This window comes from Esox lucius, chromosome 1 (assembly GCF_011004845.1).
Source record: "Esox lucius isolate fEsoLuc1 chromosome 1, fEsoLuc1.pri, whole genome shotgun sequence".
Lineage (NCBI taxonomy): Eukaryota > Metazoa > Chordata > Actinopteri > Esociformes > Esocidae > Esox > Esox lucius.
In genome coordinates this window covers 1,668,851-1,686,149 of record NC_047569.1, presented here as the reverse complement: position 1 = coordinate 1,686,149, position 17,299 = coordinate 1,668,851, and the positions used below count along the sequence as shown (strand labels likewise).

At 39.6% G+C, this 17,299-nt stretch overlaps 1 protein-coding gene across 4 annotated transcripts in view; it reads right to left on the bottom strand.

Moving 5' to 3' along the window:
• LOC105006653 (fibroblast growth factor 12) overlaps positions 1 to 17,299 on the bottom strand; it is a 244,861-nt gene that overhangs the window by 125,283 nt on the left and 102,279 nt on the right. The gene's annotated exons all lie outside the window — the stretch shown is intronic.

Genomic DNA, 17,299 nt, shown 5'->3' with positions numbered 1-17,299 from the left:
TTATGTTTGTTAAATGTTGTTTGAAGAGATTAATGGTGATATGGTGAAAATAGCCAGCGTTTATATGTTAGCGGATGAGTTTGTTGTTAATAGATAAATGAGAACTAACGAGAACGGCGTTTCTACCGGACCAAGAGCATCACTGTGCTTGTCAAACATATACAAATAGTTAAACTGTATCTGTATTGCAATTTTAAGCAATGTAACTGGTGTAGTTCTGACGTGAAAAATTATGACGTGAACCAATGACCAAGACGCATAACCCTTTGATGGTTTCCGGGTTGTCTTATTAAATCCGCAGCTTCCACGGAAGACAGCGGTTGTTCCAGGAAGGGGTAGGCTGTTTACATAGTAAGTACACTTTATTTTATTTGAAAGAATTTATTTCAATTGTGTTGCAATTATAAACGCTAACAAACAACACATTTGAACTTTTTAAGAATGTATAAAACAATTACATGTTGGTGCAATATAAGGACATTTATCTGATTTGTCAGGGTAACCGGAAAGAAGAGCATTGGAGTAATCTAGTCTAGAAGTAACAAAAGCATGGATTAGTTTTTCTGCATCAGTTTTTGATAGAAAGTTTCTGATTTTTGCAATGTTTGCAATGTTTTTGCAATGTTGAAATAAAGCAACTCTTAAGACATATTTTATATGTTCTTCAAAGGAGAGGTCACGGTCAAGGGTAAAGCCAAGGTTTCTTACAGTTTTTTGGGATACGACCATGCAGCCGTCGAGGTTCACAGTGAGATCTGCTAACAACGCTCTTTGTTTCTTGGGTCCTAAAACGAGCATTTCTGTTTTTCTTGAGTTTAGGAGCAAGAAGTTCTCTGTCATCCACTTCCTAATATCTGAAACGCATGCTTCCAAAGTTACTAATTTTGGGGCTTCTCCATGCTTCATTGAAATACACTCACCTAAAGGATTATTAGGAACACCTGTTCAATTTCTCATTAATGCAATTATCTAATCAACCAATCACATGGAGGTTGCTTCAATGCATTTAGGGGTATGGTCCTGGTCAAGACAATCTCCTGAACTCCAAACTGAATGTCAGAATGGGAAAGAAAGGTGATTTAAGCTATTTTGAGCGTGGCGTGGTTGTTGGTACCAGACGGGCCGGTCTGAGTATTTCACAATCTGTTCAGTTACTGGGATTTTCACGCACAACCATTTCTAGGGTTTACAAAAAATGGTGTGAATAGGGGAAAACATCCAGTATGCGGCAGTCCTGTGGGCGAAAATGCCTTGTTGATGCTAGAGGTCAGAGGAGAATGAGCCGACTGATTCAAGCTGATAGAAGAGCAACTTTGACTTCGTTACAACCGAGGTATGCAGCAAAGCATTTGTGAAGCCACAACACGCACAACCTTGAGGCGGATGGGCTACAACAACAGAAGACCCCACCGGGTACCACTCATCTCCACTACAAATAGGAAAAAGAGGCTACAATTTGCACAAGCTCACCAAAATTGGACAGTTGAAGACTGGAAGAATGTTGCCTGGTCTGATGAGTCTCGATTTCTGTTGAGACATTCAGATGGTAGAGTCAGAATTTGGCGTAAACAGAATGAGAACATGGATCCATCATGCCTTGTTACCACTGTGCAGGCTGGTGGTGGTGGTGTAATGGTGTGGGGGATGTTTTCTTGGCACACTTTAGGCCCCTTAGTGCCAAATGGGCATCGTTTAAATGCCACGGCCTACCTGAGCATTGTTTTTGACCATGTCCATCCCTTTATGACCACCATGTACCCATCCTCTGATGGCTACTTCCAGCAGGATAATGCACCATGTCACAAAGCTCGAATCATTTCAAATGGGTTTCTTGAACATGAGAATGAGTTCACTGTACTGAAATGGCCCCCACAGTCACCAGATCTCAACCCAATAGAGCATCTTTGGGATGAGGTGGAACGGGAGCTTCGTGCCCTGGATGTGCATCCCACAAATCTCCATCAACTGCAAGATGCTATCCTATCAATATGGGCCAATATTTCTAAAGAATGCTTTCAGCACCTTGTTGAATCAATGCCACGTAGAATTAAGGCAGTTCTGAAGGCGAAAGGGGGTCAAACACAGTATTAGTATGGTGTTCCTAATAATCCTTTAGGTGAGTGTATATAACTGTGTGTCATCAGCATAACAGTGAAAATGTACATTGTAATTTTGGATTACATCGCCCAGAGACAGCATATATAGTGAGAACAACAATGGGCCCAGAACCGAGCCTTGAGGAACACCAAAGCATACCTTTGACTTGTCAGAGGATATGCTATCCACATTAACAAACTGATATCTTTCCGATTAATAAGATTTAAATCAGGCTAGAACATGTCCACGTAGCCCAATATGGGTTTCCAGTCTCTCTAAGAGAAGGGAGTGATCAATAGTGTCAAAAGCAGCACTCAGATCAAGAAGCAAAAGGAAGGATGCAGAACCTTTGTCTGAGGCCATTAGAAGGTCATTTGTTACCTTCACAAGTGCAGTCTCAGTACTATGATGGGATCTGAAACCGGACTGGAGCATTTCATTAATGTTATTTGTCTTCAGGAAGGCATTCAGTTGTTAGGAAACAAATTTTTCTAAGATTTTTGAGAGGAACGGGAGGTTCGATATTGGCCTATAGTTGTTTAATATGTCGGGATCCAGATTAGATTTTTTAGAAGAGGCTTAATTTACGCTATATTAAGTGAGTTTGGTACACATCTGGAGGAAAGGGAGCTATTTATTATGTTCAACATTGGCTGACCTAGCACAGGCAATAGCTCCTTAATCAATTTAGTTGGAATCGGGTCTAGCTAACACTTTGTGGGTTTAGAAGTCATTACAAATTTAGTGAATGTGTCGAGCGATGCGGTATCAAAAAATTCAAGTGTCCCCATTGACACCTGGTCAGGGAGGTTCAGGACATTTTTAGGACAACTGAGATTTTGAGGAGGAGTCAGTTATTGGTTTTCTAATGGTGATGATCTTTTCATCAAAGTAGTTCATGAATACATTACAACTAAAGTGAAGACCCACTTCACTTGTTGAGCTTTGCTTTTTTGTTAACTTTGCAACTGTATCGAAGATACATTTTTGATTGTTTTTGTTCACCTAAATCAGGTTGGGAAAATAAGCTGATCGAGCAGACGTGAGTGATTTTTGGTATTGTAGTGTACTGTCTATCCAGGCTAGTCTGAATACTTCCAACTGGGTGGAGCGCCACTTTCGCTCAAATTTTCTGGAGGCTTGCTTTAGTGCTCTAGTATTGTCTGTGTACCAGGGAGCAAGTTTCTTGTTGCGTATTTCTTTTGTTTTTAGTGGTGCAACCGTGTCTAATGTATTTCGCAGTGTTGATCCTCGATTAGATCGTTTACAGATTTATTTACTCTGTTGTTAATGAGTGAACTTGTAAGAATATCAAGGAATTTCTTTGTAGTCCAATAATTTATAGTACGGCTTTTGAAACTCATTGTTTGCTGAGCAAGTGGATTTCATGTTTTAACGGTAAATGTAATAAGACAGTGATCCGATAATCCAGGATTTTTGGGGGACATTTTTAGAACTACAATATCTATTTCTTGTGACAGGACTAAATCTAAGGTGTGATTGTGGCAATGTGTTGGACCTAAGACATAAAACCCATTGAGTCAATTATGGCTTCAAAGGCTTTTTGAAAAGGATCATTGGACTTTTCCATATGAATATTGAAATCGCCAAAAATGTGAATACTATCTGCCACGACTACAAGGTTAGACAAAAATTCGGGAAACTCATTGAGATCTAATTGCATCGAGACACGGTAAAACAAAAAACTGTGAGAATCCAAAACGACTAGCACTGATGTAAGACAATCTGTTGAAAATGATTTGGACTCATCAATTCGCAATTTACTGTTGAAGCCTGATATGGATTTACATGAGAAAGCAAAAAGATACTATGCCATTTTACAAAGCATTTTGACAGTTGTTAGACAGGGGGAGCTTGACAAAAATACACTGATTTTAAGTCTACCCGGGTCTGAGTCTGGGGCTGATGTAGTAAACATGACTGAGACTAAGCAAACTGTTGACCGAAATGTTAACCTTGTTGATGACATTTTGGATAATGTGCCTGCGAGGAGTAATAGGAATCTTGAATATACTCTAAATAGAATGCTCAGGTCTAAAGACTTGACATGGACTTCAAATGGTGAATTCATTTTCAAAGGAGAGATAATCAAGGGTTCACACCTTTTGGATCTGGTTAAAAGTGTGACAGTACCCAATAAAATTGCTGATGCTAGAAGGCCATTGGGGTGGAGGGAGTTTTTGGAGCCCATGGCATGTCTCAACATGCCTTTCGCAACTATTCTAAATGAGCTTGTAAGGCATTAATCAATTTGTATAAACAAACATCTGGTGACACAATGGATCATTTAGCCATACCCCGGACACAAGTATTTGATACACTGCCGATTTTGCACACGTTTTTCCACTTACAAAGCATGTAGAAGTCTGTAATTTTTATCATTGGTACTCTTCAACTGTGAGTGACGGTATCTAAAACAAAAATCCAGAAAATCACATTGTATGATTTTTAAGTATATAATTTGCATTTTATTGCATGACATAAGTATTTGATACATCAGAAAAGCAGAACTTAATATTTGGTTTAGAAACCTTTGTATGCAATTACAGAGATCATACGTTTCCTGTAGTTCTTTACCAGGTTTTCACACACTGCAGCAGGGATTTTGGCCCACTCCTCCATACAGACCTTCTCCAGATCCTTCAAGTTTCGTGGCTGTCGCTGGGCAATACGGACTTTCAACTCCCTCCAAAGATTTTCTATTGGGTTCCGGTCTGGAGACTGGCTAGGCCACTCCAGGACCTTGAGATGCTTCTTACGGAGCCACTCCTTAGTTGCCCTGGCTGTGTGTTTCGGGTCGTTGTCATGCTGGAAGACCCAGCCACGACCCATCTTCAATGCACTTACTGAGGGAATGGGGTTGTTGGCCAGGATCTCGCGATACATGGCCCCATCCATCCTCCCCTCAATACGGTGCAGTCGTCCTGTGCCCTTTGCAGAAAAGCATCCCCATAAAATGATGTTTCCACCTCCATGCTTTACGGTTGGGATGGTGTTCTTGGGTTTGTACTCATCCTTCTTCTTCCTCCAAACACAGCGAGTGGAGTTTAAAACAAAAAGCTCTATTTTTGTCTCATCAGACCACATGACCTTCTCCCATTCCTCCTCTGGATCACCCAGATGGTCATTGGCAAATTTCAGACGGGCCTGGACATACGCTGGCTTGAGCAGGGGGACCTTGCGTGCGCTGCAGGATTTTAATCTATGTTGGCGTAATGTGTTACTAATGGTTTTCTTTGAGACTGTGGTCCCAGCTCTCTTCAGGTCATTTACCAGGTCCTGCTGTGTAGTTCTGGGCTGATCCCTCACCTTCCTCATGATCATTGATGCCCCACGAGGTGAGATCTTGCATGGTGCCCCAGACCGAGGGAGATTGACTGCCATCTTGAACTTCTTCCATTTTCTAATAATTGCACCAACAGTTGTTGCCTTCTCACCAAGCTGCTTGCCCTGTAGCCCATCCCAGTCTTGTACAGGTCTACAATTTATCCCTGATGTCCTTACACAGCTCTCTGGTCTTGACCATTGTGGAGAGGTTTGAGTCTGTTTGATTGAGTGTGTGGACAGGTGTCTTTTACACAGGTAACGAGTTCAAACAGGTGCAGTTAATACAGGTAATGAGAGGAGAACAGGAGGGCTTCTTAAAGAAAAACTAACAGACCTCTACATGCTTTGTAAGTAGTAAAACTGTCATGCTGTCTAATTAGCATCTTGACAGGCCACACCTGTGAGGTGGATGGATTATCTCGGGCGAAGGAGAAGTGCTCACTAACACAGATTTAGACAGATTTGTGAACAATATTTGAGAGAAAGCCTTAGATCTTGGAGTTCAGCTAATGATAAATGGGGGCAAAAACAGGTGTTGCATTTATAATTTTGTTCAGTGTAGTTAGAAGTACTGAGTCCCCATCTTTAGATAAGAAAAGGAATGTGGGAGAGGGGGATCTTATTATTTGTTCATGGTCATCAATTGGACGGTCTCAGAAGATCATTGGGTTATCCAATAATCTGTATCAATCAGTTTAAACCATCAGTTTGTCTGTTCTCTGTCCAGATGCTGTGTTCCTTAGAGCTAAAAAGGTTACCCACAAGGTCCTTAGTTTAAGGTGGGGGAGAACAGTCTGCCCCTTTTTTAAAACATAGGTAGTGATAGCATGTGTTTTTTTGAAGCATTTTACCACTCCCCTTGTTCCCCTTAAAGTACTGTATAAATTTAGAGATTATTCACTGTTACTTTGTAAACTTAGTACTCTCTCCATGCAAGAAAAAACTGTTCATTGTGCAACTGAGTTTTCCTCTGTCTTACCTACAATTTTCATGAACTGTTTGGACTTTAGAAATTGCCATCACAGCGTTTTCCTGAAGGCCAATTGGTCAAATTAACACGCTGCCGACCCCGTTGTGTAATCTGGTTGGAAGGGTTTGCTAGGAAATTGCTGACCGTCTACATACATAGCTATTAACTCCAAATTATAAAGCTTCAAATTAAATTGATTTTGTGTAACTTCCTGTAAAACTGTCATTGTCCACCAATCCAATGACAATACATTTTGCAGGGGTCCTAAAAATTGGTTTTCCTGGATGCAAACATGACCCCCTACCAGTAAACTATATGTCTTCATACACACTCTTTCAATTGGATACTTGGCAGTGGTTGAGAGTAGTGCTTGAGCATGTTGTTATGAAAATTCTTGAACTAAGGTTCATTTAAGAAATGTATTTTCTATTACCTGGTATGTAACTCTGGTCTTGGTTTGTGACACATCTGTATAATATCAGAGGATTATTAGGTACTCTGACCATCTGTTGATCTGCTTAAACCAATAAGTGTATCAGTCCTTTGTTCCTTAGGAATGTGGCACTTAGGGGGAAGTAGGGGCAGTTGGCCTCTTTAGGTAAACACAACAGTAAACATTATGGCAGGAAGGATAAGGTGTGGGGACAACCCGGCCTTTGGGTTATACCTGTTTGACATAAGACAGTTGGGCAGCATCTTACCACACCCCTTTTTCCCCTTAAAGTATTGATGATTGTCCTGCATTAATTTAGAGACTCCTCAGATGATTATCCTGTAAGCTTTTGACACGTCTCTCTATTTGCAAATAAACTGTTAATTGTGCCAAGAGAATTTTGTCTCTGTACTTACTCCTTTAAGAGTTCTGATCGATGGAATTACCATCACGGCTGGAATTACCATCACGGCTGGTAAAACAGTCACATTCTTGACAAAGAGTGACGCAGATAATACATGCAAACGATAACGCACATCACCTGCCCCCATAATCAGAACTCGTCTTTACAGCGCACCATCCTAACCTTTATGTCAACGCCGTTTAACATGGGTTTCTCTTGAAAGAAGATATCACTATCAACAAGGTAGATCGTTCTCTCCTGCAGGGCCCTAACATCCATGTGACCTGCGGCATCCTTGCAAAACAAACCTGTGGAATTATGTCACATCCATAATTCAGAATGCTCTCTATAACAGCTCTGTAGAGGTATGTTTTGCTACTCTGGCTAATTAAATTATCACCCAAGGAGACATCCACTTGTGAAAATAGGATGGCTATCAGGTAGTTGATAACCCCAATATGTGCTCTGGGATCAATATTAGTTCCGTCCGGTTTAGTGAGTTTTATGCATAGGTACAACAAAGTATTGTTTAGGTCAATGTAGTCTTTGCTATTTCCTGCAATAAAGAAGGGCTGCGTCTGATATTAATGATTGGGTTGGTATTTCAATGTATGAATTTTTCTCAAAAGGTGTTTGTGTGAAAGAAACGGAATAAATCAAATTCTGTTTACCAGACATACGTTGTAGGAGTGCCATCTTCCTAAAATATGTTCTTAATCAACCTTGGTGTTGCCTTTGAGTGTCCTCCAAGCGGTATGTTTTCTTTTAACCGTGGCTCTTGTTTTTGTCTCATGCGTTTTTTACTCTTTGGTAGGCTCCACCTACCAGGGGGTCTCTTTCTGACACCTCGAGTCATAACCATCAATCCTGATCCATCCTGCTGTTTTGTTTGGCATGCCATAACATTGCTGATAACCTTACCAACTATATTCCTCGCTGCATTTTTCCAAATGTGTTTTTGCTATTGAGAACCCATGCTTCAACAAAGGTATAGCCATCCGGAAAAGCAGTCACAAAAGGCCCCCTAGACCAGCCTCATACAGCGCTACCATGATAGCCTGGTATTGTGTAGTATTCAACCTACCTTTGAGGATCATCGCAGAATTTCTGTGGCTGCATCTTATAGTCTAAAAGATTGTTTGACGGTCTGAAGTGAACATTTTGCAATCACCTTACCCACTACGAATGAAACCAGCTGGTTTTGATCAAATTTTACTTCAATACAGATCTCATCAAACTGACTCTTACTAAGAGGTAAGCAGTGTGGCATGTCGTACGTCACTGTGACACATTTTTCCCTGCAATATGTACAGTTCGCAACAGCGGGACATGACTGTCCCCAACACGTTGATAATCAATTATATCTGTGTAGATGTATAGGGTGTTAACACAAGAACCAGGCCTTTTTTACTCCCTATAACTGCCAGAGCCTAATGCCGTTTGGCGTCATTAGCATACGAATCGTCCCTATTAGCATGGACATTCTCCTCCGTAGCATCACCATCCAGCCAGAGCATCAGTTCATCTACTGGGTCGTTATCAAACTATATAGAAGTATAAAAAAAAAAAATATTTATAGATTTTTCTTTTTTAAAAACAACTAAAAAAAGAATACATAGAACGATTACATTTAAGAACACAAGCAATATTATCTTCATTCGTTTATTAGGCCCTACAAATGTTAAAAATAAAAATTAGATAACACTTAAATTATTCAAAGATAAATCCATTAGAATTTAGTTTTTATTTTGATCTCATTTTGATGATATACGAGGTAAAATAAGAGACATTATCGACTAGTTTGCGACAAGGATATATGCATGAATAGCCTACATAGGCCTAAAGCATAGTTTCTTGATAAATACAATACATTTAAAAAAAAATTATAACACAATACGCTGAAATAAAATTGATAAAGTTGATAAAATAAAGTTTTTTTGTAAATTCGATTACAGAGTAAAAGAATGGAATTTGGAATTTTGTTTTGTGAATAATTATTTAGCCTAATACATTTGTAGAATATTAATCTTCAGTAAAATAAGCAGAGAAAATTCTGCTTATTTTACTTTTTTATAGGATGTGTGTGCCAAGTAGTTTCTCTTTCCCTTCTAATATGAAAACAGTAACTTGTATGTAGGTTATGTGAACGGCGCATTTTTGCAGGTCTCTCCTGGTTGTAGTGCAGCTATCGAGTTGATTTCACCGACAATGCATAGCTCTAGTCTCCTAGATTACTGGCATATAGGATTTGTCTATAGGTGACATGAATAAGTTATCTAAAAACTGAGAGTAGTTATTAGAAAAAGAAGAGGTCCGAAATGAATAGACTGTGAATGGCAGATCTTTGCAGGTCTCTCCTGGGGGTTGTAGTGCGGCTATGGAGTTGATTTGAGGAGATATTAGAAACAATTGTGTTTTATGAATAATTATTTGGCCGAATACATTTGTAGAATATAAATCTTTGGTAAAAAAAGCAGAGAAAATTCAAAGAGAGAAGGTAGGGTGTGTGCGATTTAGTTTGTAATACCTTTGTTGAATTGGTAATTGGTGACTCATAAACATGATCCTTGGTATTTCGTGTAGTGAATATTTATTTAGCATAATGCATTTGTAGATTTACATTTTATGAAACAGCCTACACAATAAGCTGAATCTCTTATTAAAAAACGATATTGTGTGACAAGTACCCAATATCGTTTCTATTATGTTTCATTAACAGCTGATGGGTCCAATATAAGTTATAGAATGACTATAAATCTGACCCTGGAAAATGTCATCACTGTAATAACAGTAGGGGATAGGTTGAATGTGTAAAAAGTGTAAAAGCTTTGCTGATAAAGGTCGCTGATTGTACATGTAATAATATCTCTAATGGAAATTGCATTTGTGGGATGGCTGGAATAGGAGGCCAAATTATTCAAAAGTAATAACTTATGTAAATGTAGATATAAAGTGCGTCTCAGTTATGATGCTCCAGGTCAATGAAACATTCGAACCTGTAATAAGGCAAAAGGCTTGTATAGGAAAATATACGTATTTCACTGGGCAAAATACTACTTATGGGAATATTACCGGATACGACCCATATGGACTAGAGGAAAGAGATCCGGATGGGTCAGAGCAAGGGTGTGAACCTAGGAATAAAACTGAATGGGCCTTACAGGTCACTGACTGGGGAAGCTGGGGCGATATCCATTGTGGGAATGGTAGCAGAGCTAAGATCAGAAGGGCAATTCTGCAAACTAGGCCATTCCCAAAATGGGTGAAGCAACATAGAAAACATATTTCTCCGTGCCGGATATAATCCACACCCAATCTGGAAGAAGATGAAATCGACATTGTTTACAGTTAGAAAAGGGTGGGTGGCATATTCGGCTGATAAACCTCAAAATGTCACCTGGACAGGAACCAGAAACTTTTTGATAAAAGGGTGAGGGAGTCGGTCCAGCAACCCGGATTTATCAATCGCCATAGAAGCATTACATTTAACTTTGGCCAGGCAACAATATGTTGCCCTAAACAGACCCACCTCTAAACAGTTGAGACAAGCTTATGCTATTATGGGTCAGTATTGGGAAGAATACAAGAGAGACGTAATGAAGGACTCGAGGGAGAAAGGACATTGGCAAATGAAAGGCAACTGGACCCTGATGGACACATATTTACGATGGGACCAAAATAGTAAAGCCACTTATAGGGGATTCAATACCACATAGACAAAGACATGGTTAACTAACAAAATGAATACCTGCAAGCCTTATAACCACTCCCTAAGCAATTTATCTCTTAGTCTCATGGATTTACCCATTTGAGACAGATCTCACAGGTGGTAACTTTAGTTACATGTTATCATTAGGCGAATTGGGACCGGACAGCCCGGATAAAAATAGGCCTACTGCTACACAGACTAAAAGTTTAAATATTAAATATATATTAAATCTAAACCCCTCGCTGGACCGGTATTGGCAACAGGGTTACCAATATCGATAGTTTAACCACGGATGATAGGGTTACAGTAATGAATGGCCATCGCATAACTACTTAATATGATTTAATCGGTGGTAGTGGTGTAAATAGCCAAAGTAAATTTAACTCAGAGGAGCCAAAGTAAATTTAACTCAGAGGAGGACAGAACTTTGCTCGCTGGAGAACAGTGGTTCAGACATTGAATTGTGCAAATACTGGAGGTAAAACCATATATGGTATAGTTAAATGGGATGGAATGAACACTAGTCATCCACATGTTAGCCAGGCTCAGGTACCCCTTATTGACTGGGAGAGACACTACCCAGCCTTAATGCTGAAAAATCCAACATTGTACCAAGCCCTATGTAGAGGAGTAACATGGGATAGCAACATTCACCAAGTAAGACCACCCTTGAGTGGAAAATCTGTTTGCCGCTTCTTTGTTTATCCCTGGGATGGGTGCCACCCTTTCAGAATTTCAGTCTGGATTGACTGAGATATCTCGCCCAGAAATACAGGACAATTATGAACTCTTTATGAGGACCATAGTGAATGGTGTAGTAAACAGGATCACTGTGCAAATGATGTCTGGGAGGTCCCTTAACCACACAGGGATACCCTATTGTGGAGTTGTAGGCACGTTCAGCTTAACTGCACATGCAGGTACAGAATTTGGGACATCCTTAAGGGCAGTGGTAGTGGCTGCAAAGACATGTAGAAAAGGGATTCGATGTGGACGGTACATGGGTTACAGGGCAGTGGAACGGGTTCATTGGCGTTTTAACAGTGGTGGCTCGATATGCCCTTTTATGATTGGTAGGAGTATTGATGTTATTATTCTTACTGTACTGCACAGCTAGGGCTGGAATGACTGCAGGCTGGATTAAAGTGTGGCGGTTAAAGAAGAGGGTTAAGCATAATACTGACAGTGTAGCCTGGCTGATGGAAACTAGAGAATAAACTCATAACCCTGGAAACCCACCTAGGCAGGATCCGGCCTGTGTGGATAGCAGGGTTGCACTTACCATGGGAGATTTATGATAATTTTAAACTGTAGAGCAGGCACTTGCTGAAGTGGGAGAGGTAGAACTGGGAAAATTAGTGAGAAAGTGTTGGGTCCAATTCACCAAACTTCTATATAGTCTATTTTGTCTAATGAGAAAGAACCACACCAAGAGTCAGAAAGACGTTTTAGAAGTCACTTCTGCAGAAGGGAGAGAGCCGTTGATCTCCACTGAGCAAGGAACGAGCCTGCCAGTAGGATTCAACTCAGCCACTCAACACTTCTCCATGGGTGGACTCGTTTTTATTTAGAAGCACAGCGTTCAGTAGTCATAACACACATGTCCTTTTCCTCTTGGTTATCTCTAGTTGTTATTGCATACTGGAACATCTTGTTATTGCTCAAAGGTTGTACTGTCTCTGAGCGTTATAGGTAGGAAGCATGTGGTTTCATATCTGACAGTAATGAAAATCACATAACTGTTTCAATTGGAACATGTTATTCAAGGCTTATACTGAACGTAATTTAGATAGACTGGCGAAAGCTTTCACAATGATTGCGACAGATCCTATATGAAACATTAACTTCTTACAGAAAGGTTAAATCAGAGTTGAGGGTGAGATCGGGGTCAATATTCGGGGAGGTGAAATGGCCAGATAAGAAAGTTGGGATGTCCAAAGTCATACTGAGTGTACCCCCTACACTTAGGGGTAGGAGGCAAATATAAGAGGTAACTGAAGCAGGCACTTGTCATTGTACAGACTGAGTGTGCATCCTGGAACACATTCCTGAACCCTGATACCTGGAATCAAACACTTCGAAAAGTGTATAATAAGTTTGCATACAAACCTGGAATCCTGATTTTTCTCTAATGTCACCCACTCACCTAATGGGATCGGGACCACAGGCCAGGAGGTATCCACTGCTTGGGTGAGTTACATTATTCCATGGTGCCATTGTGTAGTGTCATTTATATGAAGAAAAATTGGGTTAAATTGACAGGGTTTGAGCAGGGTATATTGGTTACAGGGCTTATGTTGGTAATGTTAAAAATGACACTCAAATGTATATTTACAAAGGATTAAGGAATGATATACTCTATGGTGAGTTTAGTGTTGATTAAGGATGTTCAGACAGTCACTCAGAGTGATGCCTTATGGACTTAATTTGGCATTGCCAGCCTTAGGTTGGTTTCTGATATTGACTTTTTTTAACAATATATTTATTATATTTTCAGTTTACACATCACATCAGATTACATATTGAATAACAATCATGTAAAACACAGCAAACAATTTTCACCCTGTTATCCCTCCCACTACCCCTCCCCAGAGAGAAAAAATAAAAAATAAAAGACAAAAAGGTTGTGTTTCTTTTAAAGATACATAGATCAGTTAAGAAGAGTTTAACATTTCTATTTAGAAGATCATGATGCTACCCTATTCCCTCAGAGCTTGTTCTTGTTGTAGCATGTTACCAACATTAACATTGAGTCAACATTAACATTGAAATTAGTGAAAGGTCTCCAGACATTTTCAAAAGTTTTTTTTTTTTTTTAACAATGTACGTTATCTTTTCCATTGACATATTTGACACCATTTCTTTAACCCACATCCCAATTCTTGGCTCATTGATATTTTTCCAATTAAGGGTAATTGTACGTTTAGCCTGTAAAATAAACATGAATTAAACCAAATATTGATCATGTTCAATACAATAGGATTATCTGTGTTTTCTTAGGTATTTGGTGTAATAGAACAAGCTTCCAAATCCATCCAAGCAGGAGGGCTTTCAGATGAAAAATAAAACATAATTGTACGCAGCTGAGCTGCCCAGTAATACCATTGAATGTTTGGACATTTAAGGTAGGTATAATAAAGATAGATGTAGTCTGGGACGTTGATTTTGCCAAATAAAGTTGGTAAACAAAGATGAGGGAGGGGGTAGGGGAATATTCTGGAACAAATAAAGAAATTTAGGGAGTATATTCATTTTTAAAATATTTATCCTGCCAATCATTGAGATGGGTAAAGATGTCCAGCGTTCTATTGATGAGGTAGTATCTTCCAGAATTGGGTCATAATTTATCTGGGCAATCTTATTCACCTCGGGGACAATTTTTATGCCTAGATATGTAAAATTATCTGTTGAGATGAAGGTAGAAGCATAACTCGGGCAATTTTCTCTCTCTAATTCGTTAAGTAACATTATGGATGATTTTGAGTGATTAACTTTGTATCCAGATATTTATCCAAAGTTTCAATGAGATCTAGGAGTGCAGGGACAGATCTGCTCAGATTTTTCAGAAACAAAATCACGTCATCTACAAATAGTGCTATTTTATGTTCCAGGTGACTTTCTCAGATTCCATAAATGTCACTATGCATCCTCACCGCTATGGCAAAAGGTTCTATTGCAAGGATAAATAATAAAGGTGATAGAGGACTTCCTTGCGGGCAACCTCTAGAGATGTTAAAAGGTTTAGAGACCACATTATTGGTCAAAACGTCTGCGGTGAGCCCAGTACAAAGCATTCTAACCCATTTACAAAACGTATTCCCAAAGCCAAAGCGAGTGAGCGCCTCAAATAAGAAGTGCCATTCGACGCGGTCAAAGGCCTTCTCTGCATCAAGAGAGAGTAAAGCCGTGTCTTTTGCCCCTCTCTGGATATGTAAAATATTGAGCACTCGTCTGACATTATGAAAGCCCTGTCTACCTTGAATAAAACCATTTTGGTCCTCCCCCACCACCAGAGGTAGCAGGCCCTCCAATCTTCTTGCAAGAACTTTGCTGAGTATTTTTCTGAGTTTAGAAGGCTGATTGGACGCATGTTTTCACATTTTGTGTTTGGTTTCCCTGGTTTTGGAAGTAAACTTATTAGGGCTCTCCTCATGGTTGTGGGGAGAAGACCATTCCTGAAAGACTCCTGTAACATCTCTAACAGGGGTGAAATTAATTTGGACTGACATTTTTTATAAATATCTATAGGTATGCCATCTGGACCTACCGCTTTTCCAGCCTGCATACAGCTAAATGCTTCTACGATTTCTACTTTTGTTAATTCTCCATCTAATGCACTACTTTCATTTTCTGAAAGTCTAGGAATATTGAGGTTGTTTAGGAATTGTGTTTGCTCATCAAGATTACAAGTACCCTCAGAGCTATACAGTTTCTCATAAAATACCCTGAAGGCCTCATTAATTTCTTTAGGGGTCTACTATGGTTCCACCGTTTGGATCTTCAATGCAGTTAATAGACCTTTCTGTTTGTTGTTGTTTAATGCGCCATGCTAAAAGTTTCCCAGGCTTTTCCCCTTGGTCATAAAAGGAATGTTTAAGTCTCATTAAATTAACTGCTGCTTTTTTAGCTGACACTTCATTGTACTTTGTAAGTAGAAGTAATTGTACATGTATATCGTTAGAGTTAGGTTTCTTATTGTAGAGATCCATTTCAAGTTCTTTAATTTTCTCATCTAATGTCTTTATTTCTAATCGTGTACTCTTTTTTTTTGAGCTGGTAAAGCTAATTATTTAACCCCTAAGAAAGGCCTTAAATGCCTCCCATCTTATGCTAGCAGACGTTTGAGAAGTGTTACATACAAAGTACATGCCGATTTGTTTATCTAAAAAATCTATAAATGTGGGGTCTGAAAGCCATCCCATTTTAAGAAAGGCCGAACGCAAATGGAAACGGGACAGGCTAATTGTCTCCTTCCACATGTTCAAAGTCTCTCTTATAGCATACCAGAACGCTGCTAAATCAGCTAAAGCCATATACTTCTCAAACTTAATTGAGTCCAATCACTCTAACCCTAAGGTCTTGTTTTCTGTCATTCAATCTGTTTTAAATACATCTGTTAAATTATCTGTTGCCTCAGATGCGAAGATGTGAAGACTTCCAGAGATTTTTTATTAACAAAATCACTAAATTAAGGCTTAGTATTTGCCCTAAATTAACTCTCCCCCCTATTATGTCGCTTACCACCTTTTTTTAATTAATCATCACCTCAGTGGGTCCAGGTTTGGTATCTCTTATTAACAAGTGTTTAAACACAGGCTCTGTTCCGGCCAATTTTAAAGTGGCTACGGTCACTCCTCTGCTCAAGAAGCCTTCACTGGATCCTTCTGTTTTAAAAAATTACCGTCTTATCTTTCATTTCCAAGTTATTGGAGAAAATCGTGTTAGATCAACTCCAAAACTTTTTGTCAAATAACTGTATATATGAGGTTTTTCAATCTGGGTTTAGGACTGCCCACAGCACTGAGTCCGCTCTCCTGCCAGTGATAAACAACATTTATATCTACTGACTCTGGAGACACTGTGGTTCTAGTTCTCTTAGATCTTTCGGCGGCTTTTGACACCGTTGACCACCCTACTCTGTTAGCTAGACTGGAGATGTGGTTGGGCATAAAAGGCTCTGTTTTGATCCAGTCTTACCTTTCTGACAGAAGGTTTTTAGTAAAGATGGGCAACTTATCCTGCTCCATGGCACCTCTGAGCTGTGGTCACCCACAGGGCTCCATTTTGGCTCCCTCTCTATTTTCTCTCTACATCCTACCGCTGGGTGCAATTTTTAGGAAACACTGTGTATCATTTCACTTTTATGCTGACGACACTCAAATTGACATTCCAATCAAGCGAAACAATCCAGCAGCATTAAACTCTCTTCTGCTATGCTTAGAGGAGGTGAAGGCATGGCTGGCTCAAAATGTCCTCTCTCTAAATGATGATAAGACCGAGGTCATTGTTTTCCGCCCGAGTGAGAGGTCCCAGTGTACAAGCCCAGACTTGGGGAGTCTATCTCCCTTTAAATCTACAGGAGTGCGGAACTTAGGTGTTCTTGTCCTTAAAGTTTGATAAACACATCTCATCTGTAATCAGTTCCAGTTTCTACAAACTTTGTTTACTATCTAAAATCAAAGGCTTTCTCACTCCAATAACTCTGGAAATGGCGGTTCATGCTTTCATCACGTGTCGGTTGGATTATTGCAACTCACTATATTGCGGTATATCAGATTCTCAAATTTCCCGTCTTCAGTTAGTCCAAAATGCTGCGGCCAGACTCATCCTTAATTGTCA